The sequence below is a fragment of the Artibeus jamaicensis genome, unplaced genomic scaffold (genome assembly GCF_021234435.1).
Source record: "Artibeus jamaicensis isolate MK-2021 breed Jamaican fruit bat unplaced genomic scaffold, CSHL_Jam_final contig_685, whole genome shotgun sequence".
Lineage (NCBI taxonomy): Eukaryota > Metazoa > Chordata > Mammalia > Chiroptera > Phyllostomidae > Artibeus > Artibeus jamaicensis.
The window spans coordinates 15,798,072-15,818,132 of record NW_026521924.1 but is presented as its reverse complement, the minus strand read 5'-3'; the positions used below and the strand labels follow the sequence as shown (position 1 = coordinate 15,818,132).

At 46.7% G+C, this 20,061-nt stretch overlaps 1 protein-coding gene and 1 long non-coding RNA gene across 6 annotated transcripts in view; one reads left to right on the top strand and one right to left on the bottom strand.

The window, feature by feature from the left end:
• The window catches only part of KIF3B (kinesin family member 3B), a 40,829-nt gene extending 32,740 nt beyond the window's left edge, over positions 1-8,089 (bottom strand). Inside the window, exons 1-3 of one of the 5 annotated variants that reach the window (XM_053671229.1) lie at positions 7,990-8,089; positions 6,829-6,912; positions 5,152-5,213 (exon numbers count right to left, since the gene is read on the bottom strand). The gene's annotated coding sequence lies outside the window, so the exon portion shown is untranslated. The other 4 variants (XM_053671227.1, XM_037143210.2, XM_053671228.1 and 1 more) reach the window with 4 other exon arrangements.
• A 9,242-nt stretch (positions 8,090-17,331) lies between these two features.
• On the top strand, positions 17,332-20,048 carry LOC119047804 (uncharacterized). The gene is made up of 2 exons (XR_005082202.2): positions 17,332-17,683; positions 19,219-20,048. It is a non-coding gene; the product is annotated as an uncharacterized LOC119047804 (long non-coding RNA).
• The last annotated feature ends 13 nt before the right edge of the window (positions 20,049-20,061 follow it).

The following is a 20,061-nucleotide window of genomic DNA, read 5'->3' as shown; positions in this document are numbered from 1 at the left end:
AAAAGAAAGAGCTGGAAATAACTTTAATGCCCAATACTAGGAAAAATTTACTAGTTCACAATTACTAAACATGAGAACATGGGAAATGGTTATCCAACGTTAAGTAAATGTTTACAAGGCAAAAATGGAAGTTACACTTTGAGTACCTTTATCTAAAAATAGACCTTCAAGTGAACAAGCAAGCTGAATCTGAATTAGGACACCATTTTCACAGATAATCCCTCCCCCCAAAACCGTAATGACGCCTGCCTCTCCAACCTTAGGTACCACTTTACCAAAGCAGTGTATTTAAGGTATTTAAGGGGGCTGCCTTCGTAATTAAAAATTTTTTAACAATTAATGGATCTAGTTTAAAGAAATCATCAGAAATGTAGGCAAAGGTTTATGCAAAGATAATTATCACAATATTCTCTATAGCATTATTTGTAACACTTAAATATTGAAAGTAGCCTAAATGACAACAAAAGGAAAAATAAGAACTGCACATTCATAAGATAAAATATATTTAGGAATGTATTTGCCTTTGGCCAGCAAGATGTTAACGGTGGTTATTTCTGGGTGGTGGAGCTTAACGTGAATCTTATTTAATCTTTTCAGAATTTTCTTCAAAGGAAGTTCATTGTTTTAATGATCAGGAAAAAATTGTATTAAAAAATGCTGGCAATTAAAGAAACAAGAAAGGGAAAACACTGTGTGTTCCTTAGACTAGATTCTGACTTATTATTGCAGATCTTGCAAAACCAGTGTTTCCACCACGAACTCTCTTCTTACGGTTATCTTAAGTAACTTGAGCTGATATTTTATCTTACCTGGGTGGAATCTTTTATGGTTTACTAGCTAGATTTTTTTTTTTTTTGCTTCGGTTATTGAAATGTCATATAAAGTAACAACTACTGCAATCCACTAAGCTACTGGAGACTGTGCTAAAAACTTTTAGCTTCTGTTTATGTCACCCACGGAAGCCCCAAAGCCAGCCCTTCCTGAAACCACCGTTGAAGGTGATATGAAGGACTCCCTGGGAGGTAAGATGGTCGAGTCGCAACTCCCAATAATCCATTACAATTTCTCTTACTAGCACCCACTTCCATTTACACGTGACTCGGATGTTCAAATGTGACAAAACACAAGTGCTGCAAATATCTCGCCAAAAGCTTTAAAAATAAAACCACACCTACCACAATGATTACTGGTGCTCTCAAATGCAAACTATAATTTAGGTAAATCAGCATGCTAGAGAGCTCTGCCTGTGCATGAAGAGCTCAAGGTGTCACCATGATTAACTGAACCTTAAACTGTAACATCCCATGTTTCAATGCAGATGTGTGATGATGAAAAGATGAACTGCCTGTGATGAACTCAGACTGCCAAGAAATATGCTCTAGAAGCCTCGCCCTTGAAGGTCTGGGAGAAAGCCCAGCATGAAGTCACCAAGGAAGAAGACAGTATTATCCAATTCAAAGCTGGGTCTTTTAGGAAGGGCTCGAAGAACGTGGAAGACTGGCCCATGTCCAGATTTTGCATATATAGAGCTGAGGGCCAGAGAGGTTCAGTTACGTGCCCCAGATCACACAGCAAGTGGCCGAACTGCCATTAGATTTCATGCCTCCACCCATTCCCCTGCCTTTTCACACCAGAATTTCCTGGATGGCATAGGCCTTGACCAAGAAATCTTTCTAAGACTCTGAGGAGATATGGAGATGTTGAATGGCTCAATGAGCTCACAGGGCAGAGAGGGAAAAGGAAAGCACTTGAACCTTTTGCAGTTAGTCAGCAGATGGTCTAGGACTTGAGCCACTCTCTTCTTACCCAACGGAGATACTATCATCAGAATCGAGAAACGGTTCAGGGCTGACAGACTCAGAAGACAAGCCCACAGCTCCTGCCTGCTTCAGCGGTTTCTGCCCTGAGTGAGACCGCTAAGATGTGTGACAGGTAGCTCATCTCACAAACTGGGCATGTTCTTGCCTATCAGTCAAGTACCTGACACCTACAGTTACACTAAAATAGTTCAAGAGTTTTTCCCCTGATTTCTTCCTTCTTCGAAGTCACTTTCTTTTATCAGCACTTGTTACCCAACCCTGACTGGTGTGGTTCAGTGGGTTGGGCACTGTCCCACAAACCAAAAGGTCACTGATTTGATTCCAGGTCAGGGTTGCGGGCCAGATTCCCAGCTGGGGGCGTGTGAGAGGCAACTAATTGATGTCTCTCTCACACATTGATGTTTTTCACCTCTTTCTCCTCTTTCTCCCTCCTCCCTTTTGAAAAAGAAATAAAATCTTTTAAAATTTGTTACCCATGTACAGAAGAGAAAAAGGCCTTTGACAAAGTATCAGAAATTACTGCCCACCTGAAAGACAGATGCACAAGTGAGTGGCAGAAAGAACAACGGACTTGGGGCCAGCAGATCTGGGGAAGTTCTTTGACTTCTCTGCACCTCCACTATCCCCTTCTGGAAAGGGGGGACACAACACTACCTCGTCACAGGGCTGCGGTGAGGATGAAAGGAGACACAGTGCTTAGAACAGTGCTTGGCTCAATAAATGTCACCTATTCCTATTACTTTTATTATCATGATCACTGGCAAGTCCTAGTTTGTTTGTTTTTTAAAGATTTTATTTATTTATTTTTAGAGAGGGGTAGGGAGAAAGAGAGGGAGAGAAACATCAATGTGTGGTTGCCTCTCACATGGCCCCTACTGGGCACCTGGCCCAAAACCCAGGCAAGTGCCCTGATTGGGAATCGAATCAGAGACCCTTTGGTTCACAGCCCGCACTTAATCCACTGAGCCAGGGCCCTAGTTTTGCTACTTATTACCAAGCAAGTGCATCACAAGCTTTAATGCACACAGGACACACTTGCAGGGGAGGTCTCAGTAAAATGCAGACTGATGTATTAGATCCAGGCTTAGATTCTGCACGTCAGATAAGCATCCAGGGGACAGGGGTGTCTCTGTCATGCAGAGGACTTTGAGCAGCAAAGATTTACTTACTCTAGCACCTAGTAGGTGCTTAATATTATTGATAACAAGGAGTAACCTTTTAGCATCTCAATGTTTCATCTGTAAACTGAGGATAATACATAGTCCATATGATCCCAAGTGACTGAACATTATTAGTAAATGAGAATACAGATGGAACAGCATTCTAAATCACAAACAAAGCTATACAAGTAGAACTATTAGTCTTACAATTCACCATGTTGAAACTACAATATTGTAAAGCCTAAAGTTACACATGGAAGTATTAGCATATATGAAAAGAAAGCTTGAATTCCCTTGCTCCATTCAAAACTCCTCTCGGAATTCTGGCGGAACACAACAGCTTTTCACAGGACTCCAAAATCAAGAGCTCTGAAACTTTAGAAATGCCATATGATGGCCAGGGAAGAACTGCTTTGGCAGGGAGAGTGTGGCCACTTGAGGCACTGACAGTGAGCTTCACTTGTGATTCCCTTTCTCTCCCGGAGCTGGCCAGCCTCCTTTTAGCCTTCATCAGCCAAGATCTCAAGTCAGCACAGCAACGCCAACAGCACGAGGCAGATGGACGCTGGCCTGGCATCGCCCACTCCTGCCACTCCACAAGCTGGCAAAGAGCTAGACTGTGAGAAAAGAAGGGCTTACGGATGTCCAAGGTGGAGGCTTCAATGCAAAGCACCTGGCTGCCTTCCTGCAATGGAACCTGGGATTTCCTCCCTGCAGACAAAAGGATATGATGTTTATACCTTGTGCCTCTCCTCCAAGGAGTTCAGAGTGTATCACAGCGAATTCTTCCTCACGGGCACCTTACCAAAAAGTCCTGTCATCATTTTAGAGGCAGATGGCATCACTACCATCTACCTAACTGCTCAAGCCAAACACCCAGGAGTCATCCTTGATTTCTTCAGCTCATCACTCCAAGCCACCATCCTGCCTCCAAACTACATCCACTTATACCATCTCCACTGCCACCAGCCTAGGAGGCCACCAACCTTGCTTCCTAACTACTATCCTGGCTGCCATTCTTTTTTTTTTTTTTTTTTAAGATTTTATTTATTTATTTATCTTTAGAGGGGAAGGAGAAAGGGAGAGAAACATCAATGTATGGTTGCCTCTAGTGCATCCCCTGCAGGGAACTGGCCTGCAGGGAACCTGCCGGCAACCCAGGCATATGCCCCGACTGGGAATCGAACCTCGATCCTCTGGTTCACAGGCCCGTGCTCAATCCACTGAGCTATACCAGCCAGGGCCTGGCTGCCATTCTTATGACCCTTAAAAGTCATCAGCCACATAGAGGCCAAAGCTGTTGTTTTTTTTAAACAAAAAATAGATGGCGCTCCCCTTCTTAAAGCCGTCAGTGGCCTCCCATTGCGTTTCCTCCAGCCTACAGTGCCCCAGCCCGACACCTGCTCCAGCTACTCTGAGCCTTCTTTCAGCTCCCAGAACTTGCCAAGCTTCTTCCCAATTCAGAATCTTTAACCCTACTGTTCTTTCTGCTACATTTTCAAATGGTTGGGCCCTTCCTGGCCCTAAACCTCAGCAAAAATGTCACCACCCTGGAGAGGCTTTCTCTGACCCCCCTGATTAAAATAGCAGGCCCCCCACCTCTTCAAGAAGTCACTCTCTGTGACATCACTCTTGTATTGTTTTCACAGCACCTAGTCCTGTCCAAAGAGCCTCGTTCACTATCTGGCTTCTTTTTCTGTTGCCCCTACCAGAACGTAGGCTGCATGAGAGCAAAGACTTCATCTATCTTGCTACCATCACATCCCCAGGCTAAAACAGGGCCTGATACATTCCAGGTGCTCAGCATATGTTGAGTAAGTGAAACTGAGGCAGCGTAGGGGCAAGAGTACTGACCTTGGAGTCTAAAGACCTGGATTACAATGCGAAATGAGTCACTTTCTAGCAGCATGTCTTTTCTTACTTTCTTTTTAAAGATGTATATATGTATTTATTTGTTAGAGAGATGGGGAAGGGAGGGAGAAAGAGAGGGAAAGAAACATCAGTGTGTGAGAGAAAATATCGATCAGTTGCCTCTCACCCGCTCCCAACTGGGGGCTAGCCTGCAACCCAGGCATGTGGCCTGATGGGGATCCGAACAAGTGGCCTTTCGGCTCGCAGGTCAGCACTCCATCCACTGAGCCACACCAGCCAGGGCAGCGTGTCTTTCTCACCTCCTGTCCTTTGACTGTGAAATGGGGATCTCAATCTGCACCTTATCCTCCTTGCTGGGTTACTGATAAGACCAAATGAGTAAAGGTATGTTTAAGCATTTCTGTAAACCATTAGGTACCATAAACAGAGCATTGTATTTATTTGCTTAATCCTCACCCAAGTGTATGTTTTTATTGATTTTAGAGAGAGAGGAAGCCGGGGAGAGAGAAAGAAAAAGAGAAAAACATCAATGTGAGAGAAACATCGGTCAGTTGCCTCCAGTCCGCGCCCTAACCAGGGATCAAACCTGCAACCTTTTGGTGTAGGGACGACACTCCATCCCACAGAGCCACCCGGCCAGGGCAGCAGAGCATTACATTATTAACCAGCATAAGAGAAGGCTCTTTCTTAGGGGCTCATACATCAGTGGATAAAATGGCTTAGAGGGGAAACTGAGGCTTCTAATCCAGGCACCCACCAGAAGCCCAGGAACACACGGGTCTGAATCAGCTTTACTCTGCAGTCGGGGCAAGTACAAGAGATAAAGTCATTTAAAGAAGTCAGATTGCCCAGAGTGGTGTGGCTCAGTGGCTTGGGTGTCGTCCCACAAAACAAAAGGTCGGACAGAGCACATGCCTGGGTTAGGCCTAGTCCCTGGTTGGGCCCGGTGTGCAAGAGGCAGCTGACCAATATTTCTCTTTCACGTCGATGTGTCTCACCCTCACTTTCTCCCTCCAGTCCCCTCTCTAACATCAATAAATAAAACCTTTAAAATAAAAAGGGAGTCAAATCATTTCAAATGCTAGTCATCTGCAAATTAAGCTCTGAGGTCCTTAAAGGATAGGGAGGTGGGGCTGATCTCCACATCCTCCACAGTGCTTGGCATGGAGGGATCAAGTCAACACGGACTGAATTGGAAGTCGAGCTACCAATCCAGGATGGCACTCGACAACACCTGTTATCTTCTCTGCAACTCCAACATCCTGGCATGGGATGGCAGGTTTCTGGGACAACCCTGCAATAATACTGACATTTGTATAATGCCCTGACAGCCACAGTTTCAAGCTTGCAGCGACCTTGTGAGGCTGACCAGAGCTGGTATTTAATTTTTTCATTCACCAATCATAAATAGAATATACAGGTACTACATTAAGCCTACATAACAACAGCTAACATTTACCAAAATTGCCAGGTATTTCACCTGTATTAGACTCAAATACATCCCTCCAATAGCCCTACAGGGTAGATACAATCATTCCCATTTTACGGATAAGGACACTGCAGCACAAAGAGGTGAGATCAGTCCCTCCGTGGCACACAGCTTGGAAGTGGCAGTGCCGAGGTCTGAACCCAGGCAGCCTGATGCTATGCTTGAAACCACAGCATGCAACTGGAATCGTGGAACAGCACCAAAAGGGCCTTCAGATATCATCTAGCTTGCTCCTCTCATGAAAGAGGTGGAGCCTGAGGGACAAAGAAGGCCGCTTTTAAACGTTCCAGCTCTTTCTGAGGTTCACACTTTGGATGGTATCTATGTAAATGAAACTTTATGTAAGATCTCATTTCTCTGCCACTGACTGGCAAGCCTCTGGCCATGATAGTCAGAGTAATAAAAGAATCCTTGTGTGTGGCTTGGTAATAGCTACCGTTGAGAAATCAGAGACATCGGGATGTGGGGGAGGAAATACAGGATTTACCTGGAAAGGTGTCCTGCTCCATCATTCAACAGGTATAAGATTCTTAGGCAAGTCTCTCACTTTTCTGAGCCTCAGTTTCCTCATCTGTGGAATGGAAATAACATCACCACCTACCTGGCAAAGTCTATGTAAAGATTAAATAAGATAGTTTACCTGAAAAGTTTGTAATCACACTTGTAAATAGGTATTATGTGTGAAGCACTTTCCAAAAGACACAAGATAGCCTTTTTCTTCTAGAAGAGTCAACAAGATCCAAGTAGAAAATAAGACCATAACCGTGGCCATCTACAAGGACTTAACCTTCCCGCATCAGGCAGGGCTACCTGCAGAAGTCCTCGTCACCTTCCTTGCTCTGAGCAGAATGAGAATAAAACTGGGAATGGGGGGTGTCAACAACGGTGGAAGGAATACCCACATGAGCTGGCACTCTATAAATCCCACTCTTACCTGTCTCAAAGTCATCTCCTGGAAGTCTCGCCCCAAACCAACCCACGTGCCTCCTAATAGCTTGTTGAGCACTTACTATGTCTCACTGGATTCCCACAGTGGTTCATCAACACATTTTACAGATAAGAGGCTTAGAGATTAACTTGCCCAAGGCCATGCAATTACTAAGTAGAAATACAGAATGTCAAACTCAGACACTCAGACTTCAAACTAGACTGTTGGCCCCCATGCTAGGGTGTCCTAAGAATTCTCCCTCTCCCTATTCAGGGCACTTCCGACATGCACGCTTCAACATCTTAACCACTCTGAGTAGCAGGTGTTAGGAAATCCTTGACCAAACAGGTCAACTGAGGCCACAGAGCAGAAGGGGATTGCCCAAGGTCACGGAGTGAGCTGGGGCAGTGCCAAGGTTCGGACCACAAGCTTTTGCTTCCCGTCCTCCCTTCGAAGCTGAGTCCCTGACCACAGTCCCAGACCCCCGACCCCCAGGTGGACCCTGACCCCTCGCTGCGGGGTGTGGCAGCACCTCTAGCTGGGGAGGGAGGGGCGCGGCCGCCCAGACAGCGGGAAGATGCCCGGGAGGCAGAGCAGAGGATGCTCCCGCTCTGGGAGTAGCGAAGCCAGGCGGCAGCGCCAGCGGGAGCCTCTGGGAATACCTCAGGCGGCAGGAGGGGCTGGCCCTGCCCCGTGGACTCCTGGGCTCCAGCGACTCACCTGCGGCAGCAACCGAAAGTGGGTGGTGGTAGCGGCGGGGAACGGTAGCGAATCCCGGGCTCAGCCATTCCCGGCTGCCCCGGATGGGGAGAGACCAAGGCCGCTCACTTCCTTAGCAACCCGGCTCTGCGACCCACTTCCTTAGCAACCACCGTCAATTTCAATAACTTTATTGGTATACAAACAGTAGACAGGGAAAGCGGGCGGGGCGAGCTGGGTATTGGCTCCTAGAAGGTGCCCAGCACACCTGGGTCTTTCATTCATCTAAGGAGTGTGAGGAGAGAGCGATGTGACCTGAGTCCCCCAGTGCCTCAGTTTCCCAATCTGTAAAATGGAATGCACTGCCGTGATCCACGCACACGACTTCAGCCGCAGCTCGACCTTTCCTAAAGTGCATTCACATCAATTATCTGACTTAGGTCTCAACTGCTACCGAGATCCCATTTAGGGTTCAGCCAGTCAGTCATGCCAAAAATTTAGGAATCATTCTTGACCCGTCCGTCTCCCTCACCCCCACATCCAATCAGTCAGCATATTGTCAGCATATCCCTTAGTCTACCTCTCAAATATTGCTCCTATCTACCCACCTTTTCCCATTGTCAGCACCACCACACCAGGCCAGGCTGGATCCCGTCACCTCTAGGCTGCCTGCAGTATCTGCCAATTCTTACCGCCCTGGACAAGTCACTTTTCCTCTCTGAGCCTCAGTTTCTTCATCCACAAATTGGGCGTGAGTCCTGCTGAATAACCTCACAGAATTCTTGCAGGAGAGTTGATAATGTAGTGACATAGAGTGGAATGTAGGGAAATAGCCATGTGGGAGCAGCACAGTAATTACACTAAAGGGCAACTGAAGATTCCTTGTGGGGTTGGGGAGTGTGGGCTAAGGAGCCACGCAGATCTGGGTTTGGGTCTCAACCCTGCTACTTTTGGCTGTGGGGTCTTAGGCAAGACGATTGCTTTCTCACAGACGGTGAGTATTACTGGGCCCAAGAAGCACAGTGTGGTTTCAAAGTTCATGAACTTAAGAGACAGTCAAATCTGGATTTGAGATCCCACTCTGCCATTTATCAGCCATGTGTGTGTGATCCCTTGACCTTTTGGCTTTTCCCAAGGAGCACTGAAAGGAAAGGAATCCAGACATGATCAGGCATGTTTAGGGTGGTTTGTCTGTAGACCAAGAGTAAAGAAATTCAAACGTGCATTTCTGACCAGTAGGAAAGTGTGATCAGGGGACAAAAAGAGAGAGAGCACGTGGGTGTAAGATATTCCACAGGTGTAAGGTGGTGGCCTAAGGTAAGGAGACCAAGAGGGAGGTCACAGGAGAGTGGAAAATCACGCGAGGAGAATTGTGGAGCACTTATGGTGCATTCCATTATGATCACTGATTATGAAGGTACTATTACATCCCCATCGTACAAATGGGAAAACTGCCCAAGGCTACGTCATCACCACCTGAATCTAGGGCCCACATTGTCACCTCTGCCTACAGACAGGTGGCCCCAGTTCAGTCTCTTCATCTCTCTCAACTGCTCTGAAAATATTGGGTGTGTCTCTAGAGCAGGAAGATAGAAAAAAAAATCTCTTCTCCATCTCTCATCTCTCCAGAGGCTCCTAGTCTCATGAAGACGAGACACAAACTCACAACTTTGGCTTGAGGTGAGGCCTATGGGAACGTGTTCGGCACATCAGTGACTGGTGGCAAAAAAAATTTTTGGTTGGTTGTCCTTGTCCCTGTCCACAGCTCTCTGGTAGCTTTCCAGGTAGCTACCAGGTAGCTTTCCATGGTAGCTTTGCCTGGCCAGAGGCACAGGCTGGAGGCTCCTCCTGCCCACACAGGCCTGCCTCGTAGTTGGCTGTACGGTACTTCCCTTTTCTCCCTGGCTGGGCTCCATGAGCTTGCCAGACTCTCTGTGCCTTTGTGGCAGGGGGTCTCCTCACCTGGAATGCCCCCTCTCCCTGGACCCCTCTCTCCACACTTACACGACACATCTCTGTTCATCACCCCTATCCAAAAGCCAGACCCTGCAGACTTCCCCGGTCAGCTAGCTGAGTTTTGTCAGAATGTTCTGGCACCTAAGGGGACAGTGTGACCTGCACTTATATCAATAAAAACAAAGTGCCGCAAGCCTTGGAATGTACCTCAACCACTCTTCAAAAGTTACCTGCATAGGCAGAGCTGGAATTAGTGGATGGAAGCCCCAGAGAGGCCCTTGTGACAGTTGTTATTTTATTTATTGCATTTATTTAACATGGCATATATTATTTATAAATATCAGTCCATTGTTAATTTGTAAATTATTTCTTTACTTATAGCACTGTATTTATTGGTGCATCATGTGTGCCACACTATCTTATTACATAGCTACCCCTTTAAGAGATCAAAACTATTATTATCCCCATTTCACAGAGGAGAACTGAGGCTCTAAATAATTACCCAGTGAGTAATTGGCAAAGACAGAGTCAAAAATCTCTTCTAATTCAGTTCTGAAGCCCATGACTTTAGCATCTTCTGGGCTCACAAACTGGTGGTCTGTGAGCAGCATCTAACACCAGTTCTGTTTTGTTTGGCCTGCTATGTTTTATAAAATGGAGAATTAATTGCCAACATCTGAAAAACCAGAAGATTTCCCATGTGTACATTGGGATTTCCAGCTTCTCTTGAATTAAGAGTTGGGGGTTCCCACGTGGCAAGGATCACCTAGAAGGAGTAGCAGTTGCCCCTGTTGAACTGGGTGTGTGCGTTTCACTTTGCCACATTCTTCCCAGCTGCACACCAACCTGGCTCGTGCATTTTTCTTGCCTCCCTGGCCCTTGGAAGCATTGGAGTTTGCGATTCCTGGGTCCACAACTTCTAATAGCTGGGACTGCCTTGCAATGCAGTGAGATCCCCATCACTGAAGATGTGCAAATTGAGACTAGCTGGCTAATTGGGTGTTGGAAGGGGATTTCAAGAGGCAGTTAGGGAACTGGATCAGATAACATGTATAATCCTTTCCAGCCCTGCAGTGCCAAATATTTACTTAAGACTTTACAGTATATATTATTAACAACGAATTTCCCCTCTGGTCTCAACTTACTACTTCAACTTTCCTTTCCCTTCACTGTGGTTCCTTGATCTATGTACATATTTTTTAATCATATGATTATGCTGTAGAAATTCTTGTAAGCTTCTTCAAGCCCTTTTTGGAGCAAGGCATGGGGAACAAATAAACCCATAAATAAATATTCCCATAAAGGGCTTGGTGCCAGGTAAAGAAAAGAAACAAAAACATATATATAAGTTGTAACTGCCAAGTTATCTCAGCTTCCCTGAGATAATCAGGCTCAAGAAGATAAAGAACAGAAGCACCGCCCTAGCCGGTGTGGCTCAGTTGGTTAGTGTAGTCCTGTAACCAAAAAGGTTGTGGGTTTAGTCCCCGATCTGAGTGAATATGGGAGGCAACCAGATTTTTCTCTCTCTCCCTTCCTTTCTCTCTCAGAACAGTGAAAAAATGTCCTCAGGAAAGGATTAAAAAAAAAAAAAAAGAACAGAAGGACCTGAGTCTGGGAGGTAGCCGCTATGAGCGTGTGCCTTGGTGCTCCCAACCCACTGTCCCAGGGAAGGCAGCCTCAAAGTTTTACTTCCCATTCTTTATTTAAAATAGATTTTAACACCATATAACTAACTGTGATTTTAAATGGCCACAGGTTCTTTGGCACCCCTCCCATGGGGAGAATTTGTGTGTTCTTTCCTCAGATCTGAGCAGGCTGGTTTAACCAACAGAATATGGCCGACGTGATGCTATGCGACTTCAGATACTGGCTCATAAAAACCACGCAGCTTTGCCTGGTCCTCTTTCCAGACCCTTCCTCCCGGGACACTCTGTCCTGGAACACAGCTTCCATGCTGTGGGGAAGACCAAGCTGAGCTGAGAGGCCATTTGCAGGTGTTGGCAGCAATGGCCCCCTCTGAGCGCGGGTGACACAAATGTCGTGACCCCAGCTCTTTTGGTCTCCCAGGTCAGGTCCCAGATATCATGGAGCAGAGACAAACCAGTTCTACCGTGTCCTGTCCAAACCCCCAACTCATCGAATCTGTGAGCAGAATAAAAAGAGTGTTGCTTTTACCACTAAGTTTAAAGTGGTTTGCTGTCTAGCCACAGAAAGTTAGAACAGTGACCCAAGGATGCAAACAATAAAGAAAATATAGTGCAAGAGTGGTTAGCTTCCTTTCACAGAACTTCATCGCGTTTCCGCCCCAGGAAACGGGAGGAAGTGGAACGGAGTGTGTCCTTTCACACCTTTTCCCACATGTACGTTTACATGTGTGCGTATAATAGAAATACACAGGCTTTGGGGTTCATTTTTATTTGAGGTCCTAGAAAAGGACAACTTGCTTATTTCTATTAGTAAAATTTCTCAGTGATCTCTTTAAATTTACAGAATAACTTGGGTTGGTAATCCTTTCACGTCTGTGCTGGCCAGCTTCCAAGCTGACCCTCAGCGGTCCCCCACCGTATTCCAACCCTGGTGTAGTCCCCTCTCAAGCCGAACCAGCAATGACTTATGGGAGTGAAAGGGTTCCTGAACCCAGTTTCAAGGGGTGTGTGTATGGAGGCTTCTTTACATCAACAAGCAATTCCCAAATATCAAGAGATGTCCGAGAATTCAACCCAACTGTGACACTATCTACCCAGAGACAGAATCAGATGCCACAGGTAAAGGGCTCGGACCCACGAAGCCGCCCTCAACTTCACATGCTGCCAATGGCAGGTCCGACAGCCCTCTCCTCGGGTTCCATAATTCGCTAGAACAGATCAGAGAACTTAGGAAAACATTTACTCATTAGATTATTGATTTATTACAAAGGATATTAAGGATATGAATCAACAGCCAGATAAAGTAATGAAGTGAGGACCCAAGGAAAGGAGCGTTTGTCCTCATGGAGCTTGGGGCCCTGCAGGGTGGCCCATGCAATGACTCTGGTTCCCCAAAGCAGAAGCACCCTGAACCCCCTCCTGCTGGGTTTTCGTGGAGGATTCATTACAAAGGCCTGATTGATTAACTCATTGGCCATTGGTGATTGATTTAACCTCTAGCCCTCTCTCCCCTCCCTGGAGTCAGGGAGTGGGATCAAAAGTTCCAGCCCTCTATTCATGGCTGGTTCCCCTGGCAACAAGCCCCCATCCCAAGGCACTTCCTGAAAATTATCTTTCCTTAATGTGAACATGAAAAGGGGCTTGTTATGAATGTCAAGACACCCATTTTCACCTTTATGGCTCTGAAGGGCTTTCAGAAACTGAGGACGAGAAAGCAAATATTATATCAAAAGATGCTCCCACTGGTCTTATCACTCAGGAAACTTCAAGGGTTTTAAGGGCTGTGAGCCAGCCACTGTGGCTGAAGACCAACTATACCTGAGAATATATTTTGGTCATCTAAATGGCCAAATGGACATATTGTTGTAAGTCACAATATCTCAATCACTGATAGGATAACAGCAGAAATTTTGGTATGCCGCTCTGAGATCAGGTTATAAAAGGCACCGCAACTTCCATCTTGGTCTCTTGCTCTCTCTCTCGGGTCCCTTGTTATGGGGAAAACAGCTGCCATGTCAAGAGCTGCCCTGTGGAGATGCCCACATGGGGGAGGACTGAGGCCTGCTGCCCACAGCCATGCGGAGGAGCCATCCTGAAGGCAGACCCTCTAGCCCCAGTCCAGCCTTCACAGGCCTGCAGCCCCAGCCGCCAGCTGTAACCTCGTGAAAGACGTTGAGCGGGAACCACCCAGCTAAGCTGGTTCCAGATGCTCGACTCTCGGAAACCGCATGAGGTAATCAATATATGTTGTTTTCAGCTTCTGTGTTTTGGGGTCATTTATTCGAATACACATGGTTTCAAAACATTTTTAAAGAATATAACGAAAGCTCTTTGACGTAGCCCCCAGCCACTCCCACTTCTCCTCTAATTTATAGACAACCCTTGGGAAATGTTAGGTTTACTAGCTCGGGGACAGAAGCAGAGAAGCCCGGAGCCCCTCTCCTAGGTGGTCAGATCCAAGAACGGCGGTAGCGCTAAAACTGTGCCCTTCTCTCTCCGCAGGAACCGAGCCATCGGCCTTTTTGAACCCGGTTGCTGCCTTTCCCTGCCAAAGCCTCAGACGCCCATGAGCACCCCCACATCCTGTCACAGGTCTGGGGGTGGGGGCTTCCCCTCCTCACATGCTAGTGGAAAACATTGCCCGGCCTTTTTCTTTGACCCATACAGATCAGAAATCAACCACTTGCCTCTGAACATGGAGTCCCAGCCTCGTGCCCGGCCTCCCCTCCCGTAGTGCTCACCCTCCATCCTGCCCCGGCCCTGCACCCCAGACTTCCCAATCTGCTCTTCCTTCCCGGACATCGCTTATGTGGACCCCTCTGTGGGCCCTGAACACTCTGCCTCAACTCGCCCTTCAGGAAATAATCACCTTTTTTTTGTTGTTATCCTCACTGAAGGATATATTTATGGATTCAATTTTTAGAGAGAGAGGAAGGGAAGAATAAGAGAGAGAAGCGTCGATGTGAGATAGAAACATGGATCAGTTGCCCTCTGTGTGCACCCCAACCAGGACCAAACACGCAACCTAAGTGTGTGCCCTGAATGGGAGTCAAACCTGCAACACCTTGGGGCATAGGATGGTGTTCTAATCAACTGAGCCGCCCAGCCAGGACACAATCACCTATCTTCTAGACTCAACCCCCAAACATCTTCATAGGCCTCCTTGCTTCCCACCTGGCCCCCAGCAACCAACTGTCCCCCCCACTCCAGAGAGATTGAGGGATGGATGGGAAACTTGGGGTAGTGCTTCCCATTTTCCTAAGGTGGAGTAAGCAGTCTCCACCCCACCTCTGCTGCCGAATGCAGCTCCAAACCCTGGACAGAAGGCATAGAGCAGCTCACCGAGGCCCCTGGAAATTCAACAGCAGCAGGCAGACTAGGGAAGAATAGTAGTTAAGGCACCACCAATTCGGAAGTGAGTTTTTTCACTTCGTTTTTTCCTCCGATAGTCCCTAGTCTGGTCTCCATGCACCTAGAAGTGTGCATCAGTGTGAACAGCAGAAACCCTCTAGTCTGGTGCTGGAAAACTGAAAAGAGGACTCCGAATACTCAGAGACACTCGGGAGACCCCTATTTCTTTTCTTTTGTCCATTGTCTTGTGTCTTAGCCCCCAGGCCATCCCATGGGTGGCAGAGGTGGTGGCAAGTGCCTACAGGAGCCTGAAAGTATGAGAAGAACCTTCCTCTCTAACTGGAAGAGCTGTGGGATGAGCCCCTATTGTTTTGGCCCCAGATGCAGCTGCAGTTGTGGGAAATTCATATCAAAGTTAGGTAAACAAAGCCTCAGGGGACCGGAAAGTCCCCGGGAAATCTCTGGGAGGGAAGTTAGGGAAAGCAGCCCACGAGGTTATTTATGGACTCCTGGGCTCCCCCCCTAGTGGAACATGGGTAGGTCTGCCCTCAACCGCTTAGAGGAATGAATAAGGAGCTGGGCCACTGCGAGAGTTCCAGGTTGACCTCCGTGTGACATGCGCACGGGGCTGATGCCCATGGCATCACAGAGCATTTGAAAACAGGACTGACATTGGAACTCGTAGAAGGCAGGTGGAGTTTGCAACCTGAACCCACTTTGCCAACTGCCTGCTAAGAAAGAAAGAGCAGTATTTCTCCGTGGATTTAAATGAGGCCCAGAGCTTATAGTGTAATATTAAAAAAAAATATCCAGGACAAATGACTCACCATACAAAGAAGCGGGAAAATCTCAGCTTGAGTGGGAAATGGCAATGAAAAGATACCCACATCAAGGATTTGAAAAAGACCTCCAAGGAGCAGTGATAAAAATACTCGAAATAGCCCTGGCTGGTGGGGTTCAGTGGATTGAGCGCCTGCTGTAAACTGAAGGGTCCCCCGTTAGATTCCTGTTCAGGACACATGGCTGGGTTGTGGGCCAGGTCCCCAGTGTGGGGCGCATGAGAGGTAACCACTGATGTTTCTCTCCCTTTTTCTCCTTCCCTTCCCCTCTCTCTAAAAATTAATAAATAAAATCTTTAAAAACAATACTCCAAGGAGAGAATGGGAGTTAGTGTTTACTGGGTACAGAGTTTTGGTTTGGAGAGAAGAGAAAGTCTGGAGACGGACGTGGTGACGGGCTCGCAACGACATGTTAGTGCCCCCGAACCGTGCACTTAAGATGGATTTAAATGGTAGATTTTGTGCTATCGTGTTTTACCAAAATTTTAAAAAATACTCCAAGTAAGGATGAAGACTCTGAGATTTCCTCAGCTTTTTTTTCTAAATAGAAGATAGACATATACCAAACAGAAATTTTTGAACTGAAAAATACAATAACAGAAAAAAATTTTAATAGTTTATTTATTTATTTTTAGAGAGAGGGGAAGGGAAGGAGAAAGAGTGGGAGAGAAACATCAATGTGTGGTGGCTTCTCATGTGTCCCCTACTGGGGACCTGGCCTGCAACCCAGGCATGTGCCCTGACTGGGAATGGAACCCACGACCCTTTGCTTCACAGGCCCGTGCTCAATCTGCTGAGCTACATCAGCCAGGGCAGAAATTTTTTTTAAAAAACTACATGGATGGGCTAAACAGTAAAATAGAGATGTCGCAGGAAAGAATCTCTGAACTTGAAGACAGATGAATAGAAAGCACCCAATGTGAACAACAGAGAGAAAAACTAAAAAACAACAACAAAAAAACAAGGTATAAAGGATTTGTGGCACAATATAAACAAAAAATTAACATACATATCCTTACAGTAGCAGACATGGCAAGAGAAAGAATGCACTAATGTTTATAGCAGTTCTATTCGTAATTCCCCCAAGTAGGAAATAAGCCCTTTAACGGGTAAACGCATAAACAAACTATGGTATATCGATACAGGACATAAAAAGGAACAGGCTGTTGATACCTGTGCCAGATGAGTCTCAGTGACATTATTTTGCATGAAAGAAGCCCATTTCAAAAGGTGACATACTACATGATTTCATTTATATGACATCCTCAGAAAGACACAACTATGGTGAGAGATTGGCAGATACCACAGGCGAAGGGCGGGAAGAGTGTGTCACTACAAAGGGAAACATGAGGGTTTTTTGAGGGTTGATGAACTGTTCTGTATCCTGTTTGTGGTGGTGGTTACGCAAATCTACACGTGTTAAAGTTCATAGAACTACAGACCAAAAAAATTTACTGTATGTTCATTAAAACAAGCGAACAAAATACGTGGGCAGTCACCCTCCAGGACGGCCCACAGAATCCTCACCTCCTTGTACCTATGCCCTTGTGCAGTCCCCTCTCACACCGAATCAGGCTGGCATGTGTGAGCCATGAATAAAGCAGAAGTGAGGGCGTATGACTCCTGAGACCAGGTCACAGAGTACACCGCAGCTTCTGTCTTGGTCTCTCAAGTCACTCAGTCTTGGGGAAGCCAGCCCCAAAGTTGTGAGGTCACCTGCAGTCCTGTGAGAGGAGCTGAGGCCTCCCACCCAGAACCAACCCCACCTTGCCAGCCACCTTGGAAATGGAGCCTCCAGCCGCAGTCCGGCCTTCAGATGAGCGCAGCCCTGGCCAGCACCTGACTACCACCTTGCGGGAGACCAGAACTGCCCAGGCAGGCTGCTCCCAAATCCCTGACCCACACAGAAGGTCGAAGAAATATGTGAGTATTCTTTTTATTTTAATCCTTACCCAAGGACATGCTTATTGATTTTCGAGAGAGGGGAAGGGAGGGAGAGAGAGGGAGAGAAACATTAATATGAGAGAGAGACATCCATTGGCTGACTCTCACACATGCCCTGACTGGGGACCAAACCTGCAGCATGGTATGTGCTCTGACCAGGAATCGAACACGCGACCCTTTAGTTTACGAGACAACACTGCTCTCTCTCATACTTCACCCCCTACTCCTTGTCCTTCAGATGCACTAGGCTAAGCTCCACTCCAGCCCTCCTGTACTTGCTGTTCCTTCTCCCTGGAATGCCCATCCCCAGACGGCTTGCTTACTCACTCACCACTTGCAGGACTCTGCTCAGATGTCGTCTGGACGAGCCCTTGCCTAGCCACCCCAGTCACGCTTTTGCATAGTCGTGATCACCCCTTACACATCGTGTATTTATTTCTCATCTGTTCTCTCCTACTCGAGAGCAAGTTCCACGGGAGGAGGGACTCATTTCCTAAGGGTGCAATGGTTGAATCTGCATTCCTATTTCACGGATGAGGACATGAGTCCCAGTGATCCCACAATGGACATATGATAAAGCTGGGCTTCGCGCACAAGCCCTTGGACTCCAAACCTAGTGCCCCTTTCAAACGGTCACCCACCCCAAAGAGGAGTTTTATACTCAAAGAGGAGACAAAGAGTTCAGAGAGGGCCTGGGCCTTTCTTGCTGCAAAGACCGTCTTTCCTGCCTCCCCCCACGCACCTTTGGTCTCCTTGGCTCCCTCCAGGGCCTACTTCTCAGGGGCCTCATCTTCCATCTAGAGGCAGGCGAGGACCGAGGACCGCTCCCACCAGCCCATCTCCCCCGCAGGCCGAGCACTCAGGGTCCTGTTTACTCCACTGACAGCAACCGGAGAAAGAGGTCTCACTGCGAACAAACACAACATTGAAAAACCAGGGAGAGAGGTAAAGGAAGCTCACAGCGGGCAGTGCCTAGCAGGGCTGACAGAGTCCCGGTAAAGCTGAATCCCCCCTCTCTTAAATGGGTGTAATAGCTGAAAAACATTTCATGGATTTGGGAATCTCTCTGGCAGCCCCATGCCAGCGCTGGTTTAGAGCCGAAGAAACTGAGCCTGAGAAAGATTTTGCAGTTTCACGAAATAATAATACTATAAACCATCCAGTATTTACTACGTGGCAGATACAATGGCAGTATTAGTTCTTTTTTAAAAAATTTATTTATTGTTGTTCAAGTCCAGTATTCTGCCTTTTACTCCCATCCCAGTCCACCCTGCCCCGTGCTCCCACCTCCCTCCCATTTCCACCCCCCTTACTTTTTGTCCGCGTGTCCTCTATACTTGTTCCTGTAAACTATTAGTTCTTTAAGTACTCACAACAGCCTGACCAAGTGGAATGGAGTTATGTCCCATACAAGTTTAACAAATTAGGATAGAAAGAGAATACATTTTGGCTTTGTGCTTTAGGATCTGACTCTCAAGAGGAAACTTGACCGAAGATGTTATTTCCTTTTACAGATGTAAAAGCCTAGGTCCAAAGAGGCTAATAACTTGTTCGAGTCACACATAAGCTAGTGGCTGAGCCAGGACTGAAACCCGTCTCCTAGGCTGTGCACAGCCGGCACGCTCCGCATCAGGACAGAAATCGAGGCGTCCAGATCCAAGACCAGTGGCTTCTCCCAAAGCTGTGTGAAGAACTAAGGAAGCCAGACGGTGTTGGGAACTGTGCCCAGCGGGATCACTGAGCACAGCTTTGCTGGAGGGGGACAGCCATGCTGATCAAAGTTTGAAATGCACACACCATGCACACCAACCAGATCAAAGTTCAAAATGCACACACCATGTACCCCACCACCGGTGCCAGCAGCAGAAATGCGTCTTACTGATGTATGTGCACACATGGGAAATGGCATCTGTTCCAGGTTCTTCACTGCAGCTTTGCTCAGCACGGACAGACGGAAACGTCAAGCCTAGATGTCTCACGATACACTGAATACATTATAGTTCGTTCATAGTACAGAATATGGAGGGTGAGAAAAATAAGATGTGCAAATCTGATACAGAAAAAGCTCTAGGGTATGTTATGTGAAAAAAGTAAGAGCCAGACAATACAATTTTGTGGGTTTTTAAAAAAACCAATGTACACATAGGTGGGTGCTTATGAATGGCATGAAAAATTTCTGGAAGGTTTACAAGAAACTGTTAGCAACGTTTGCCTCTGGGGAGGGTTCTGGGCTAGGAATAGGCACTTATTTTTCACTGTACAGATATACTGTTCTGTACTTTAGGAATTTTTTACTTTGTGAATGAATTTATTTTCAATAAAGTTTTGGGAGACTTCCAGTCAAGATGGTGACATAG